Source organism: Lissotriton vulgaris, chromosome 4_1 (genome assembly GCF_964263255.1).
Source record: "Lissotriton vulgaris chromosome 4_1, aLisVul1.2, whole genome shotgun sequence".
Lineage (NCBI taxonomy): Eukaryota > Metazoa > Chordata > Amphibia > Caudata > Salamandridae > Lissotriton > Lissotriton vulgaris.
The window spans coordinates 1,387,755,496-1,387,773,113 of NC_141691.1; the positions used below are offsets into that span (position 1 = coordinate 1,387,755,496).

General features: G+C 45.8%; 1 protein-coding gene across 1 annotated transcript in view; it reads right to left on the minus strand.

The window, feature by feature from the left end:
• The window catches only part of ESCO1 (establishment of sister chromatid cohesion N-acetyltransferase 1), a 431,983-nt gene extending 414,723 nt beyond the window's left edge, over positions 1-17,260 (minus strand). Inside the window, exon 1 of the mRNA XM_086965629.1 lies at positions 17,121-17,260. The gene's annotated coding sequence lies outside the window, so the exon portion shown is untranslated. The remainder of the gene's footprint in view (positions 1-17,120) is intronic.
• Between the last annotated feature and the right edge of the window lie 358 nt (positions 17,261-17,618).

Below are 17,618 nucleotides of genomic sequence, written 5' to 3' on the forward strand. Positions count from 1 at the left end.
GGTGGAGGGACCGTCCGCAGGGGCAGCGGCGGTCCCTCCATTTGAGTTAGGATGTGACTGCCACCCTGGTGGTCACATCCTGTATCTTTAACCTTGTGGCGGGTGCTGCTTGAAGCAGCACCCGCCGCAAGGTTAAAAATGCATGTATTGCATTTACATGCGCAAAGCGGCAGGCACCGCGCAGTGCCTGCCGCTTTGTTCATGTAAATGCAGGGGGGTACCATAGGTACCCCTATGTGCACCCCCCACCCCCTGACACCCTGTGGGCCCGCAACGGGCCCCCAAACTCAAAAGACCACATGCTTTTCCACGGCGGAAAAGCTGCAGTGGAAAAGCATGTTTCCTGCCCCATCCGAATATGGCTGGCGGTGTCTGATAGACACCACCACCACATTAGAGCTTTTCCGCCACGGTCGGAAGGCGACCGCGGCGGAAAAGCAGCGGACGGTTTTCCCATCCGCCGATGACCCCCAGCCATCCTAATCTGGCGGGGGGTATTTGAAGACACTGCTGCGGTGATTCCGCATCCTCCGGGCCGGCGGTGGCTTTCGCCGGCCCAGATGATGCGGAATCACCGCAAACCTAATCGGCCCCATGGTCTCTGGCCCAGAGACTGGGAATTTAATAAGAACTTCCAGCGTAACAATTGTCTTCAGCAGAGGTGGAAGGGCCCCACTTTCTAGTAACATTTGAATTATTTTTCGAGGCCTGCGTCCTCACTGTAAAAGTGTGTATGGTGGTCAATATCAGATGCAGTCACAGTCGAAGGAAGGTGCAGCAAACATACAACAGATTTTTGGAGGTACTGGAATGGGAGAAGCTGACCCTCCTGAAAGCGGGCACCAGGGTAGTAAGACCAGCCTGGCCTCAACATTGTAACTCTTGATTAGTCAATTGTGTCCTTGTTGATTTGGGAGCTCTCAGCAGAGAGGATAAGCTTCTTGGTAACCTGTAACCCTCTAAACAGGCAGTTAGAGCTGCTCGTGGAAGGTGGATATAAATATCAACTCGGTTAAGAGGGGGGACTTGAGATAAATGTCTCCCCCGAGTGAATAGGAGGCTATCCAAGGGGTGAGCCATAACACCTGGGCTGCCAGATACTTACATTAAAAATTAGGAGCCCTGAGGCCTCCCTGGTCCGGCCAAAGTCTTAATTAAGGAAGAGCCACTCTACTGGAGAAGTTGTGCCATATTAGCTTGCCAAGCAGTTTACCTTTAATGAATACCCAGAGAAGAACTATAGGAAAGTTGGCAAAGTAGCATAGGAGACCAAGGAGCACGAGCATCTTTGAGATGGCTATGCAACCCACAATGGAAGAAGGGCGGGATCGCTAAAAGGCGACTTGTAACCTGATAGATGAAACCCCTGCAGTCAGGTTGCCATTGAGAAGGTCTTGATCAGTATGAAATATACAGGAGTCCAGTTAGCAGAAGGTGGCCTCCCAACATACCTGGCCCTCCACAATCTTCAAATACTTCTGAGGTGTATTACGGGGTCAAAGGGAATAAACAGGATTTATCCCAGCTTACCCAGGGACCAATAGATCTCCAAAGGTTGCCAGAAGGTGAAGGACACCAGAATGACCACCCAAGAGATCTGTAAAGTAGAAAAGAAGATAGTCTGCATAGAATGAAATTTCATGGGCTCTGTCGAGCAGAGTGATTCCCCACTCCTGACCAGCCAGCCGAAAGTGAGCTGCTAAAGACTCCATCGTTAGAGCAAAGAAGAGGGGCAACGTTGTCTGGTGTCCCGGCCCAGCGGGATGACTTCAGAGAGTAACCTCACCTCCCCCCCTCCCAAGCCAGAACTATATTGTGGTATCTGCATAAAGTTGTCTAATCAGCCCAACAGCCTATACAGGATGACTATACAGGATGACTTGTAGTTAAGGAACCCAGAGTGACAGAAACCAACTCCCAAAGTTGGTGAGTTGATTAATCACCCCAGGAGCGGTCAGGACTACAGGGGCGAGGAGACAGAAACGGGACACCATTTCATCGCATTATTATGTGGATGACCTCTTGATATTTTTACGTAACTCGGTAGACGAATTGCAGGGGGTGCGCCGCATGCTGGCCCGATATGACACAGTGTCTGGCCTCTGGGTTAACTGGCAAAAATCCAGCTTATACCCGCTGGCGCCCGATAACCCCCCACCGCTCACACTGGTACACCTACGATGGGAGCACAACTGCTTGCAATACCTGGGAGTTAAAATATATCATGGTGCGACGGATTTATTGAACGATAACGTAGGGAGTGCAAGGAGCTCGGCGAAAACGGCTATGGATTTATGGGGAAGGCGCCCGCTGTCCGTGACTGGGACGGTGGTGGTCCTGAAAATGGTAACATTGCCACACCTCCTATATTATTTCGGGACTCTACTGGTATGGATACCACAAGCAATGTTCAAGGAGCTAGACACAAACATCACGTCATTCATTTGGGGAGCAGGCAGTAGGAGAGTGGCGCTGACAGCGCTGCAACGCCCTACAGCAGAGGGTGGGCTGGTGGTGTCTGACCTCGAGGCTTACTATTTAGCGGCACAACTATACTGGCTAATACAATGGTTGGCAGCAGATCGAAACCCGGACGAAGAGCAATGTCCAACTGCACCAGACACTGCCACACTGGCGAAAATCCTCCTGCAAGTGCACCGCACCACAGCTGTGGATATAACTTCGACTAGGGTGATAGTGCGCTGTTGGACCAGGTATTTGAGGAAGGTGGGCGCTGCAACGCCTTACTCTCCTGACATACCACTCGCGATGCTGCGCTACCTGCCACAGGGGGGACATTGGGCAGGACTGGAGGTTCGGGATGAAGCAGGACTAAGGGAGATGGGAGACCTATACCGAGACTCCACACTTCACATATCTGCAGACTGCATATGATTTACCTGGGGGTCACTTCCTGAAGCATAGGGCTCCAACACGCAGGATTAGGACACACTGGAAGGGTTGGGGGGCAGAGCCGCGAGCGCTGGTGTGATGCCACTATGTTGCACTGTCAGCGGGAAGAATTAAGACAGTCCCCTGCCTAGAGCGCTTGCAAACACAGTGGGAGGAGGACCTAGGTAAACAGATACCGGAAAAGGAATGGGACAAAATCCTAGAATGTACCCCGAAAGTATCTAGGAACGCGCAATTCAAATTAATGAACTACTATGTGCTGCATAGGGCATATCTAACATCGGTTTGCATCAGGAGGTACTTCAGTGCGGACTCTGCGGCATGCCAGAGGTGCGGCGAAAGAGGAGCACATACTTCATATGTTCTGGAGCTGCCCACTACTGCAAACTTTCTGGGGGGAAAATTAGACAAGTGACAGGTGACCTGATCGACAAAGAGCTTCCACAGACCCCAGAACATTTCCTCTTAGGTTGGTTCCCTCACACGGCCAAAAATAGGGTGACGGGAATGTTCCAAGACCTTGCCTACATTTTGGCCAAGCGCGAGATAGCCAGGAATCGGAAGGCGCCGGGAGTGCCGAGACTTGCCACCTGGAGAAGAGAGCTTGAAAGATGGGCGGAAAGAAGACTGCTATTCCGAGAGAATAGGCAAGATGGAGAGGGCCAGGGCCTGGGAGAACCTAGTGGGAGAACTAGTGGCGGCTGACCAAGGCGCTCGCAGTGGGGTGAGTACTCCGAGAACAGCTGAACCAGACCCAGTAGAAGGTGTAGTGGGATAGCACACTATTATTAGAGACCTCGCACACGACCACCCATTACCATATAATTACCATAATTTACCTATTAGCATGCAACTCAAGGAGGGATTGTTCTGTTGTTAAGGGGGTATTGATGATGGCATACCAAAGAATATTACAGGAAAGGTATGTACACCAGAAACCAGATCAGAACGTACAAACAACTGTATGTATAAGACAATATTCAAATGACAATAAAATATGGTTTAAAAAAACTGTGAGGTCAAACGTTTGAGGTTCAATTCTATCACATGGTCATAAGGCTGAAGTTGTGGTGCTTTAAAAACGAGCGGCAAGTCCTAAGAAGGGGCCACTGAATTAATGAGGGTGGCTCTACAAATAAATACCCTTTAGAAGACTGTGTCCAAGACTTCCATACTGGAAAGCTGCTCACTCGCAATGGGTGCACTTAGCGTTTAAAGCCACCCACTGCACTCGGAGATTGGAAACTTTCAGGCCCAGATAAAATTCATCCTTGAGGATATGCAATAACCAACCCCCCCCCCCCCACACACACACACACACACACACACAGGGAGCACATTGGTAAATAATAACCAATGGCGGTTTCACACATATAAAAGAGACCAAACGCTTGTGTATTTATATGGCAAAAACTGTATGAATGGGGGCCTGCTTAATCCATTGTCCAATGGGAATGTTTTACCGATATCCACTCGTGCTGAGCATACCCTTGCCCAGGGAAAACTATTATCACTACGAGCTACCTGTAGTATGAGTGTGAATATATTAAATGGCTCTGTTTTTGCCTTTCGCAAAGCTTGTAAGGAACGTGACTTGTATCTGATTTATGACGGCTTTCAGGTGACCTATGGCACACCTGACACTATGGCAAATAAGGATTACATTGTATGAAGTACACTTATTGACCAATTTTTGTCTTCAAACCCTGATTTCACTACTGATGTGTGACTACAAAGGGCACCTCCCCACTCGCCGTTTAAGAAGCCGATATCCCCTATAATGTAGGGTAAGATAGCAAGTGTGCATCTATAGCTTAGCATCCCCATACATGCTTATGTTATAGTTGTCATTACCATGAGCTACATCTCTGCATCGTTTATTCACTTATCACGTGTGTTGTGAGTGATGTGGGTTTGCTGTGCAGTGTCACCGCAGGTCATGTTTCATTTTTGAAAAAAACTAAATAAAAAGACGGGTAGTCCCTTGGTCTATGCATTTTGTAAACACTCATTTTCTGGACACAGGCTGTACCACATTAGGTAGAAAGGTAATATGGTAGCTACCCACCACTATGTTAACTATAAAACAAACTAACACACCCACTGATGTAATTTGAGATGTCATATGTGAGGTCATAAGCAGTGCATGGTAGAGGAGGTGTACAGTTAACTCAGCTAACTAGAACTGGTGAATTTCTGTGTTTTGTTTTAGCTCAAAACGTTAATGTTGTCACTGAATTACTCATTTATCTAGAATGTTGCTTCAACCTTTGGTTTTTTTCAGTGAAAATGTATATGTAGATAGCAACTTATTCAGGGGTTTAAACAGCTGTGCTTCTCAATATTTACATTTAATACTTATGTATTAGGGAGTGGGAGGATTGCAACCCTCAGTGTATAGTGACCACACCTGTAGCATTAGCTTCAACTAGAATCGGGTGGGACCTCGGAGAAGGCATCCATCGCAGGATATAGAGGCAACTTAAATAACACACCCTTTGTCGGTTGAAATTTTACTACAAATATACTTCCATTATTTTTTCCCAAAAACATTACACAAGGATGACCTCAGATCTCACACTAGAGCTAACCGTCCAGGAATAAAATAATTCATATGTATCCAAACAATGTGGATGAAACTCACAAGTCAGTTTGTGGATGTCTTGACAGGAGATGGTAATTCTTTTCCCAGAACTGCTTCCACGCCTTGAAAAATCATAAAACATCACATACATTTGCAGGACTTGTGATCTGAATAATTTAATTGACCGAACTGTAAAGCTTGGGACCCATAAACTGGTCTCAATTGTGTGACCCTAAATATTTTATTTCACTTTACTGCCTTTTCCTTTACATATGAGTACACCTTCAAATGTGTAAATTCTTCTAGCTTGCCGTACAAAAATATTTTTGTTTGATTTAATAGACTACGCTTTTGTTCCATGCATATTAAGAATCTAGCGCACATATAGGTTACACAACCCCTGACTTGCCTAATAGCATTTGTCATTAGGGTGGGGACAGGAATGTTTCCCAGTTCATGTTTAAAAACTCTCACTTTTAATAAATAGATTACAAAAACATTATGTGGTTCTACAGACAGCACATTTCTTGTTGAAATGGCCACAAAATGTATTTCCCACCATCATGCAGTTTTACTGATGAAACGGTATAGCATACAAACGATACCGTGTGGAGATCTGGATTCAGCAAATATTTATCATCTGCACATCTCCAAGTAAAGTGTTCTGATTTGCTTTGATCCTATTAAAATCTTAATCCCCATTTGTAGGAAGCCGGCTCTGTTTATACTATACCAAAGTAAGGTATAGTGTGCACATAGTAGAGGGAGTCCCCAGAGGTACAGCAGAGGCTAAATTAGGTAAGTATTAACAGCTCTCTTTGTGGTAGTGTTTCTTGATTTACAGTTTAGTTACTTTTTCTCTCATGCAAAGTTCAGCTCAACATTTTCGGAACAAAAACTCATAAAATTGGTTCCTATGAGAAAAAAGTATTAGCTGTTTCTCAGGTAAGTAAACTACTTAGGAGTGGGAGTTTTGGGGGTTAGGACCAAGTGCCCCAAGGTCTAGGTAGGTACTCAAATCGCGCCACTAGCGGCACAGGGGCAGCCGGGTGCAGAATACAGGGGCCCAATGTTAGCCAATGGAACTGATGGGAGCCTTTGGTAAGGGGCTGCTTGTGAGCAGGCCACTCTGTGTGGGAACAAAGCTCCGAGGGTTAAAGTCAGGACAAAGGGGGTCCTAGGTGAGCACCAAGTCCACACCACCTGTGGTGCAGGGGCAGCCAGGTGCAGGGTGTTTAAGAGGGGTTGGGAGCCCAATGCAATCCTATAGAGGTTGCCGGTTTGTGATTTTGGCTGCAGACTCGGTACAGGAAGTCTTCCGAGAGGAACCAACAGCTAGCCAGGTAAGTTGAAGGGCTCGAGGAAGTAGGTGCACCTCAGGTCCTCTTCTCCAGGGTTCGCAATGCAGGGGTGCCTTTTGAGGTCGGATTTCACCTTACCGGGCCACTCTGGGTTGGGAGGGGAGGAGGGGCTCCATGCAGAGGCTGCAGGCGACGTAGGGGAGTTCTGGAGGGGTCAACCCATGGTGGACTCAGACTCTGAAGCGCTGAGGAACCTCGCGTGGACCGGTGAGCCACTTTGATCCAGGCCGTAGGAAACGGGTGCAGTGGTGGCATCAGGTTTTTTTTGTCTTAAGCAGGCTCAGAGCATTCCTTTGTAGTTTCTTTTCAACAGAGCTACTGTTCGCAGGAGATCCGGTCTTTGTTGAAGGCAGTAAGTTCTCCCAGGAGTTCTGGAGGTCGCTGGATGCAGGACAAGTCCGCTTTTGGCAAAGTATCTTCGGAAACTGCAGATAGACTGGTAGGGCTGGGGCAATGTGGGTTCATGGCTGTCCCCTAATTACTGCATTTAGGGGTCTCGAGGAGTAACCAATGGGCTACAGAACTTAGGGTGGCTACACCCTTGGTGTGCGCAACCCACATGGGGGAGGAAGCACACTCCACAAACCTGATTGGAGAGTGCCTGCCATCTGCAAGATGGGCGGGCACTGAAGAGTGGGCTTCCCGAGCCTCCCACACCTGAGGGGTGGGGTTGGCAGAGTAGGCACACCTTGGGGGCTGTTATAATTTTTCATGCCCGTCTTCCTGACATAAAAGGGGGTAAAACAGGAAGGGAGCCTGCTCCTGATAGCAGGAGAGGCTGGGGGTAACATTGCCAAGGTGGCAAGGGCTTTGAAGCTCCCCTGCCACAGACTGCTTTTCCTGACTTGGAGAGGTGTTTACACCTCCGCCCAGGAAAGGCTTTGTTTGGGGGCTCAGGAAGCGAAGGTTCCCACCACAGGGGTCTAGAACCTTATCTTGTGGTGGCAGGCTGGTGGTTACAAGTCAGGGAATCCACCAGAGGCTGGTTGTTTTTCAGGGGGCATCTCTATGATGCCCTCGGAGTGCATTTCATAATAAATCCCACTGACATCAGTGTGGGTTTATTATGCTGAGACGTTAGCTACCAAACTTAATAGAATTCAGTAAAGCCATTATGGGGCTGTGGAGTTTGTAATGACAAACTCCCAGACCATATACTCTTTATGGCTTTACTGCACTTACTTACTGCAATATACCCCCACCATGTCTAAGAATGGAATTAGACATGGTGGGGGTATATTGCTCATGAAACTGTACCCTCACAAAAGGTATACTGCACCCAGCTAGAGTGGTGACTTACCTAAACCATAAGCAGTGAGTTGTAGACATCAGGCAGAGGTATGTGTGCCATTTCGACTCTTCACTTTTCGCAACACCAAAACACGCAGCCTGCAATGGCAGTGTATATGTGTTATGGTACAGGTCCTCTAAGGGTGGCACAATATGTGCTGCAGACCTTAGAGGCCTTCCCTGGTCACAGTGCCCTTGGTAAAAACCACAGTTGATGGACAGAATGCAGAACAATATCATACATTCACCCCAGTACAGAGATCTGGGCCTAAATCCATCGTTGTTTTGCACTCCACACCACCCCAGTTCAGACATGGCCATATGCAAATCAGTCTGGCCCTGTGCCTCATGGCAACAGTCCAGCCCGAACTGCCAAGCCATGCCTTCCCTGGACCGGAAACAAGCTTCCGAGGACCGGTTTCTGGCATTCCAGCCGTCTTCAGCCCGGCTTGCTTGAATCCAGTGGTGTGGAGAGCATGTGACTCACGTCTGAGCATACCCATCCCACTCGGGGTGACAAATGCAACAAGCACTGGCGTTGCCAATAGGTCTCGCAGTAGGAAAGTTGGAGCTATTAGTTTTGTAAATGACACATTTTATATTTATGTGTTGGTTTTGAAAATCGCGAAATTAATAGTTGTCATTTACAATGCCAATACTTTTAACTTTTGCAAATGTGACACTCATAGTATTTGTAATGCAAATGTTTTGTATTTACGTGACTTAGATGTATTGATATTACAAATAACAATGGTTATGAAATTTTTTAAATAATTAATACTTAAATAAAAGTTATTGTAATTTATAATGGCAATAGCTTAAACTGTTGTAAATACCTTTTGTGAAGATTATGTTCAGTGTATTTTATTGTGAGGAAAATAAAAGAACAGAAGTGAAATATTAACGTCTTTTTGTGACATTTGTGTAATGTGAGAGAGTGTGAGTGTGAGTGAGTTTGAAAAGGGTGATTGATTGTGATATGATGTGTGATGCTGATAGGATGTGTGAGTGTGTTAGTGTGTGTGATTTTTGAGAATGTTATTAAGGGTGTGTAAGGGTCTTTGCGTGAATTGTGTGTGAGGCTGAGTGTGTGTGAGGTGGTGTGAGGTGGAGGGTGTGTGTATTCCGATGGTGTGTGGTGTTGTGAGGATGAAGGTGTGTGCGTGTGCCTTTGTATGATGTAGAGGGTGTTATGGTGACGGTGTGTGTGTGTGAGGTGAATTTCCGTTTAAAATCATGATTTGAATGTTTGTGAAAAAACACTTCTGGTTTCAGCACTGGCATAACAGTTTCAAACCATGAGATAGGATGATGTCCCTGTGCCTTAGTTGCTTAGTAGTGAAATGACAGTGTTTATAAACGTCCTCTTGTAGTAGGAAAGAAAGGGTTAAAGAAAGGTTAAACAGTTCAGTTCCCACGGTGTGCATTGACGTCGAATCGCAGTGGAATGTCCAAGGTGTGTATTTGTCATTGACGTAGGCACAATATATTATTTGAGTCGGTTCTTTGTAGGTGTAATTTTAATCCAGCATTTAATTGCATATTTACAAGAGAAATTGTGCCCACTGCATCGAGAGAGAGAGTGTGTGTTGGGGGGCGGGTGAGGGGTGTGTGTGTTTTTCTCAAATCTGTCTTCTGGTTTGGTTGTCTATCAGTGAATATGCTTTGTGATGTTATCAGTGGCCATCAACGCTGCACCTTGAAACAAAGAAGGTGCGGTACTCTGACGTATGTCTGTTCCACCATTAAGAAGGATGTTGGGATAACTGTGGCCAGAAACAGATGGGGAAGCCTTTCAGAATTGGTGATAATATTTAAATGGTCCAATTCCAGAGGTGGACACCGACTGTGGGACAGGGCAGACTGAGCACTGTCACCGCCATTCACCCCACTTAAGCCTCGGACTGAACAAGGCAGGCCTGGCTGCATGGGCATCGGTGAATGTGTCTGGGTGCCATCAAAGCAGAGCTCTGTCTGCAGATGCAAAACTCCCCGCTAGTAGTTTGCAGAACAATTGGCCCCGTTTTGATGTCGGCACCTTGATAAGAGAGGCTGCAGTGGGAGGTGGAGTCTGATGGGTGTTGGATGGATGGGTTTCTGATGGATGATGAGGGGTAGCTGGCACTCACTCACCCTTTGTTGAGGCTCCCCGCAGGGCTGCAGCTTGCCTCCACTTAGGGCCAATGTTTATGCAAAAGTCCCAGGGGGCGCTGTAGGGGGCAGAGACCGAGAGTGACTGTCTGCATTGCAGGCTGTCTCGCGAGTCCTGCTCGGATCCCTCGAGTGGCCCGAGTGCAAAATGAAGTTATGGGGCCCAGCAGCAGGTGAAGTGAACGAAGAGCTGTACGGAAGCAGGGCTCCGTGCATCAGAGGTGGGCAGTTTATTTTCAGCGACCCCTGACGTCATGGTGTGAGGTGGGGGTTTGTTTACGAAGCCTTCCTCTCCATTTGCAGTACCAGTTTGCTGGCCATGGGGTGAAGCGAGTGGAGCACGGCGATGCAGAGCTATTTACTTACAACGTAGGAACCTAGGTGCATGTTACTTCAGCAACGAAAATAGAAGCTAAAAAATAAATTAGCATACTTTTGCATACTGAGTAATATTGTTGCTGCTGGTGCTATGGGAAGTGTTACAGCGCCTAAATATTTCAAGTTCCTTATACGTACTAAGACAGCTTGTTTTTGTTCCGCAGAGAGCCAAAGGGTGCTGCTGACTCGAGAATGCACGATATGTCTCTCATTGAAGACGTGGGCTTGGATGAAAAAGCTGTTAAAACAGGCTGGGGTCCAACTTTACCTTTGCGATTTCAGCAAGAAATCGGAATTTAAAGCCTCTACTCCCTAGAGAAGGCAGATGCCTGTTGGTGAATCATTATTAAAATCTAGCCATTTTTCTTTAATGTGCGAGTTCGGGTCGAGTGCGTGCAAAATTAATGCTTTTATAAAAGTATGTGCATTACCAATAGAATCAATAAAAAACAAGAGCGGCCAGGAAACTGAAAGTACGGCCGGCCAGCCATGATTAATTAGGGGAGGAGAAGCCGCAGAGCGCACGCCATGTTAAGTTAAATAAATGCCCAATAAAATAATACAAGTGTCGTATAAACAAACAAATGTAGCTGTGCGTGCTTCCACAAGAAGATCTTTAAGTATACATAGATTAGTTAGATTAGTTAAATGGAGTCTAATACGCCTGTCGAGCGGGAGGTGTAGTACTGTCCACGCGCAAATCTCAAGGGACTGCTTGTTTATGTGCCCTGACACCGCGAGCTGCCCAGGTGCTGCTGATAGGGATTTAAGATGCCGCCATGTGCACAGAGCTGTGTCATCACTGACAAGATTCGCTCCAGCCCAAGGCCGGCAGAGATCCTTCCAGACGCGGAATGACAGCCTCTGATTATCGCACGATTCAGAAGCACCTAGCCTGAATTTGCTGAATTATAATACATCTCTGTGGTAATCACGCGATAAGGTTAAACATGGCTATGCAGCAAAAGACAGGAAACGCTGAGGCGGCTATGATCGTATGTGCTTCACTAGTGAAACCGCATGAGCTGTGCTTTGGTCTAGACAAGCCCGCCGAGATTTGGGGCAGAATTCCAATTACGTTAGAAAAAAAAGTGTCCGTATTTAGCAACAGAACAGCGAAAAAGAGGATTTCAATGTAAAAGTCCGGAGAGTTTAATTTGTCAACTTACACTGTGGAAACAATTTAAGCGGGACACTTCAAATAAAAAAAACATTTTTAAATCGGTAGAGTTTTGTATTAGTCAACTTGTTGTGGAGAATTTGTAAGTGGGTTAAATTGAACTTAAAATATTATGGGAGAAATTTAGACGCGTAGAAATGTGTGAAGGCAGAGATGTTAATTAAAGGAAAAGCGGCCGGGGGAAAAGCGGCCGGGAAATGCTCTCGGCATTGCGGGGGTGGGGTGCGCATTCCTTTGAAGTGAGAGCACGGCCTCGCGGCCGTGAAAGTGAAACTGCAGGGGTGAGGCTGATGGCTTTGATGTGGACACGCGTTCCGCACCATTGCACCACACGAACTGTCCGAAATCCGCAATGATTTCAGACCTTGGTTTGCCCTCAATACTCTCGTCTATTAACCCTTGCGGGATTAATAGGCGAGACCTAACAATGCCCCCAGAGCTGACAAAATGATAATAAAGTTTATTTACTACCATTTTTTTCCGTAATCCGTCCTGACCAAAGTGTCAGGACGGGGTGAGGCTATTGCTGCTGAGTGGCAGAAGGGAGCTAGCTGTGCACATATGATTAGAGTGTGCAGATCCCTTAAGCCTGCAGCAGGGTTGGATTGGGATTAAAAATCGTCCCGGGCACAGATTAAAATAAATAAATAAATAAATAAAAATAAACAAAAATCGGCCGACATTTGCATAATGCCTTCCCTCAAAGCACTGCTTTTAGCGTAATTTAACATAAAATGGGGGGGTAAAAAAAAATGCATGCATCAGTTTAGACTAGTGAAACACACCTGACAACAAGTGAGGCCACTTCTGCTCAGGCCCCCTGCCCCGCTCAGTATGCCTACATTAATGGGAGGCCCAGCGAGAGAAAAGGGGTGACACCTCTACCTGTTGCTGTTATACGGGAGATAATGAGTGCCCATCTCCCTCCAAAAAGGCCACTCAGACACCCAATGGGCCGCTGGCGGTATAGTCGAACAACAGAGACACTGCCCAAATCGGCCCCCAGGCTGCATAAATGCAGCCCTCAGCTGGAACTCTGACCCCGGCCCTTCGGGCATTGCCCGAATGCCCCCGTTACCAATCAGACGCTGGCCTGCGGTCTTGGACGGCCAGCCAGACATGTGCATTTTAAAGTTCTCTAACCTACCTTTCTTAGACAGCTGGGTTAAAGAAAGCACAGGCCTCCAGGGCTCTTAAGATAGCTGAGAGAGGACACTTCCTCCAATCCTTACGCTTCTCTCACGCTGTTCAACAGGATGACGGCAGCGCCAGGATTAGGTAGTGCAGTTTTGTGGGTCCCGGAGCTTCGAGGAGGGACGAGGAAAATGTTACGTGGCAAACCAGGAAGGTAAGATTTATTTATTTATTTCAGTACTATCCCCCCCCCACCACTCTAAATGCTTGCTTGCCACCAATGCAAAGGCCAAGCTTCTTCTTTTGGGTTTCACCCACTTGGTTCACTCCCAACCTCTTACACATCACACAATCACTCCCATAGACCCTTGTCATCAACAGAAGCCAGGTTGGAATTTTAACTGGCAGCAGTCAAATACATATTTCAGACCAGACAGTTTTGAAGGAGGAGCAGCAGCAATCGGCGTTAATAGATACATCTCCAGGAAGCAGCATTCCCAGAGGAAACATCGCTAATAGTGGAATTGACTTCACCTACTTGATGACTCAATCGCCAATCAATGTGGGGCTGGCAATGCAAGGTACAGTCACTAAACACTGAGCTGGGAATGCAGGGCTTATGAACCACTGAGCCCCAAAAACTCACTGACAGTCACACCCCAAACTGTTCCATGACACAACCAGGGGGAACATAAATTCCAGAATAGTTGGTTCTTAAGCTAGTACCGTTACTAGTTGACTATAAGAAAGTAGCACAAGCTGCTGGGTAATGGGCAGCCACCACCACCAACATAAGGGGCACTGTGGCTTACTCTAGTCTGCTATTGTGCAAGATGGCCTTGGAGAGGCCCGGCAAACACTTCCCTGGCTCCCTTAGTAAAGCCTAGGACAACGTAGGCACAGATGAAGAGGAGACAACAGCTACCACACCCAGAAAGACTCTATTCAAGCTTAGGTTCAACAGACTTTGGTAAAGGTGTTTGGAACGTTGACTTGTACACGAAGAAAACCCTCCCTGCACATTCTGAAGGCCCAGTGACTTAGAATGCAAACGGTCAGGGAGGTATCAGGAAATAGAACGCTGCCCTTTAGATGAACATATATACTCATTGCGGTAATCATGTACACATACGAAAAAAGGATGCCAATTTCATCAATTTGAAATTCTTTCAAACATCAAATCGTTATATACTTGCATTTACGTGTTTTATGAAGCATCTCTGTTTAGCAAGACTTTCGAGGTTCTTGATGTGACGTATTGATAGTTTTAGGAATGGATCATTCCCAAACTCCATTGGAGCGTGTATTTTTTGGGTATCCAGACCAAACTTCTTTGCGTAATAAAAATAAATGAAGACTTTGACACATTAGTTGGATAAATCCATCAACTGCCCTAACTCAATAAAACATTGAGTTCAATCACTGAAGACCTCATCTATCTTGCACCTAGCAGCAACAAGGCATGAGTGAAGGGCTAGGCTTGTGCCCAATAATGATTAAGATACCACCTTAGTGGCACCAGAAACCTACATGCCATCACCTAATACCAACGTTACCAAAGGGTTTTGCAACTATTTCTTCTTGTCAGTCCAAGGAATACTCAACCTCTGTGCATCTAAACCACTCTCCATCTGATCTGGTGCTGTTCCGGAGGAGGTACCTAAGCAGGTATGCCATCAGGTATCCGGTGCCAACCACCTTTTGTAACAAATAATGTTCAGGGATTGTTCAATGCAGACCACATTAAGGACGCTGCTACTACGGTACTGGATGAAGTGCACCTCTCTTCACTCAAGATTAACAATTATGTTTTACTTGACTGACGTAGCAGAGTCTATTGACCACATTTTTCTCCCGTCTAACCCAACTATTACAATCTATCCCTTGAAAAAGCCCCTAGCTCCCCAGTGGTACAAGGTCAAAACACGTACTTGCAGAGCAATATCCTCTCTAAAGGCTGAGCAATCCTAATGAATTTAAAGAATGAATCATGTGATAAAAAATATTTTAAAAATGTGAATGGAATCAGCAAACGCAACAAGACGTTCAAAAAGTGATGCAATAGAAATAAAATAAATATGTACATAAATCAGCAAACCTGGAACTCACCTGTTTTTACTATTACGGTTTATTCACACATCAGGATGATTAAATTCACCTTTTCTAAGACTGTTGGCATTCCACACACTCCTCCACTTCATGCAGCTCAAGGAGCTTTGCCAATGTGGGTTTGCATGGCAATATACATTTTCAATGGCTCAGGTGTGCATACTCTGCCTTTCATCCTTCTGAGGGCGATGAAAGTAACAACACCAAGATGCTAGCGATATATAAAATAGTTTTTGGGAAATCTACTTGCTCTAAACGTGTCTACGAATAGCCTGGGGTGAAAGAAATTAAACTTAAGTGTGTCAATTAAACATAACAACAGAAACCAATGGGTTCATAATCACTTTGGTTGGGAATATTTTTTCACCAGCTGGCATTACCTTCTAGTAGGTGCATGGGATTTACAGTCACCATAGAAGAATCTCTCTTAGACGGTATGAATGAATACAAGGTGATAAAATAAAGTGACAGAATACACATATTTGCACCATTACCACAGAGGATTGCAACGAAGCGATGGCAAACAAGATTCTCTAGTTACCAGACCCCATAATGCCACAGAATCAAGAGTTGCCCTTTTTTTGATTTGCATACTTTTAAATAAATGTTACCTATGCTGGAAATACTAACATAAAGCTTTCCTGTACCCACATCATCACCACAAGTCAAGGCATATTTTATGTCCTGATGAAGTGATTACATTATTTCACCGAAACACACGTCCACACTCAGTGTGGTCCAAAGGACAGAGATGGACCATGAGACTTTAGAGTAAATACAGAAGGAATAAGTAGAACAAATTTGTATGGAGCTCTATTTAAATGTATACTCAAGTAAGGGAGTATTACCAATACTGAGGAGTAGGAATTTGAGCAGTACTCGCCTCCACCCAGTGGGTGAATTTTAATATTTCTATGATGTATGTAGCATGATTAACGTACTGAATTGGTAGTGAGTGCAGGCTCTGTTAGCAGGATGTAGAGTTACTTTACAATAAAGTTTGCATGAACTGATACTTACGAAATATGACTGAATCCAGAGGTCAGTTGTAAGATGTACATGCATTTTTGACTATTGCATGCCCAAAATAAAAAATGAATTGAATATAATATTGGAAATTATTTGCCCCTATCCGCACCTTAAATGAAAACAAATATATCAGGTCAGGCGGGTATTTCTTTTCAATTATTATACGTCTTTTCCGTGGCCTGATAACTTACACTTAGGGGTACCTCGCTGATATATTTGAAGCAGACAACTAATGACTTAAAACCCCAGTTTCCAAATGCAACACGAATCGACTGAATATTAAACAAGAAGTCACCACATAACGACTATGGAGGTTACATAAGAGCAGATGAACGAGGCGGGTCATTGCACTAGTTTGCAACAACACAACATTTGAGTAACAGTGTTTAGTGCAGCCTTCTTGTAATCCTCCTCATGTTCCTTAAATGTGCCTGCCTATCACCCCCAAACATTCAGTGTTACGTGTGCCAGTACACAGCTTCCTTTTAACGCTGTGAATGCTGGGAGTTCAGTTGTAGTTTTAGTTCACTCCCATTGAACAAACTGGACTGATGAACCAAACGCCGGTGATTTGTTGGAGCCCGGGAGGTGGTCCCGGATGACATCTGATAACCATGCCAAAGCCAACAGGTGGGCAAACCGGTATCTTATCCACAAGCAGCCCATAACGACGGCGCAAAATAAAAATAAAATAACAGTCATTTGTGACGCGGATTGGGCAAAAAAAAAACTAGTCTGCAAAAGAGACATGTGCAGCAAATGATTAACTCTCATTTGACAGATGGGTGGGTTTGTGAGAATGAGTTGGTGAACGATGAAAAATAATACGTATTTGAAGCGTGCAACGGTGATATCATTAACCCCCTCCACCCTCTCTTCCGCTTCAGGCCTGCACTGATGGCAGACGACTAGACTGCCCTTCCAGGCCCGAAAAGAGAAGACCACGTAACGGAATGAATGCCACAGGACACCGGCCGGAGCCCGTCTTTACCTGGGAGCTTCGAGGCTGTAACCGCGGCTCCTCCAGCTGCAGACCAGCACCCAGGCTTCCCCACAGCATTGAACCCACAGCTCCGTCTGTGGAAGTAGCGCAGTCACGTGACACCAGCCGAAGGAATTTAAAGGCGCAGTGCTCCACTCTGGACAGCTACCTCCCTTACAAGGACAACATGACAAGGGATTTACGAGGGTTCTCTGCCAAAAAAAAGATTTAGGGAAGATTAGGATTTCCAGATGTGGGGGCTCCACTGAAGTCTATGCGACTGCTTAACACCGGGTCTGCAATGTATAGTTCTAAACGCTATCATAATAATGGTCTGCTTTTATACAGCACTCAGAATCACAATTTAACCAATAGTGGGCACTATAAATAACTGGTTACGCGTTGCTGCTAGAACTGAAGAATCGTGTGAGGCAGCGCATATTGGAATAATGTCATCGGCAGTGAAATCAAACAACTTCCCTTGGCAGAGGTGCTGAGAAATTAAGC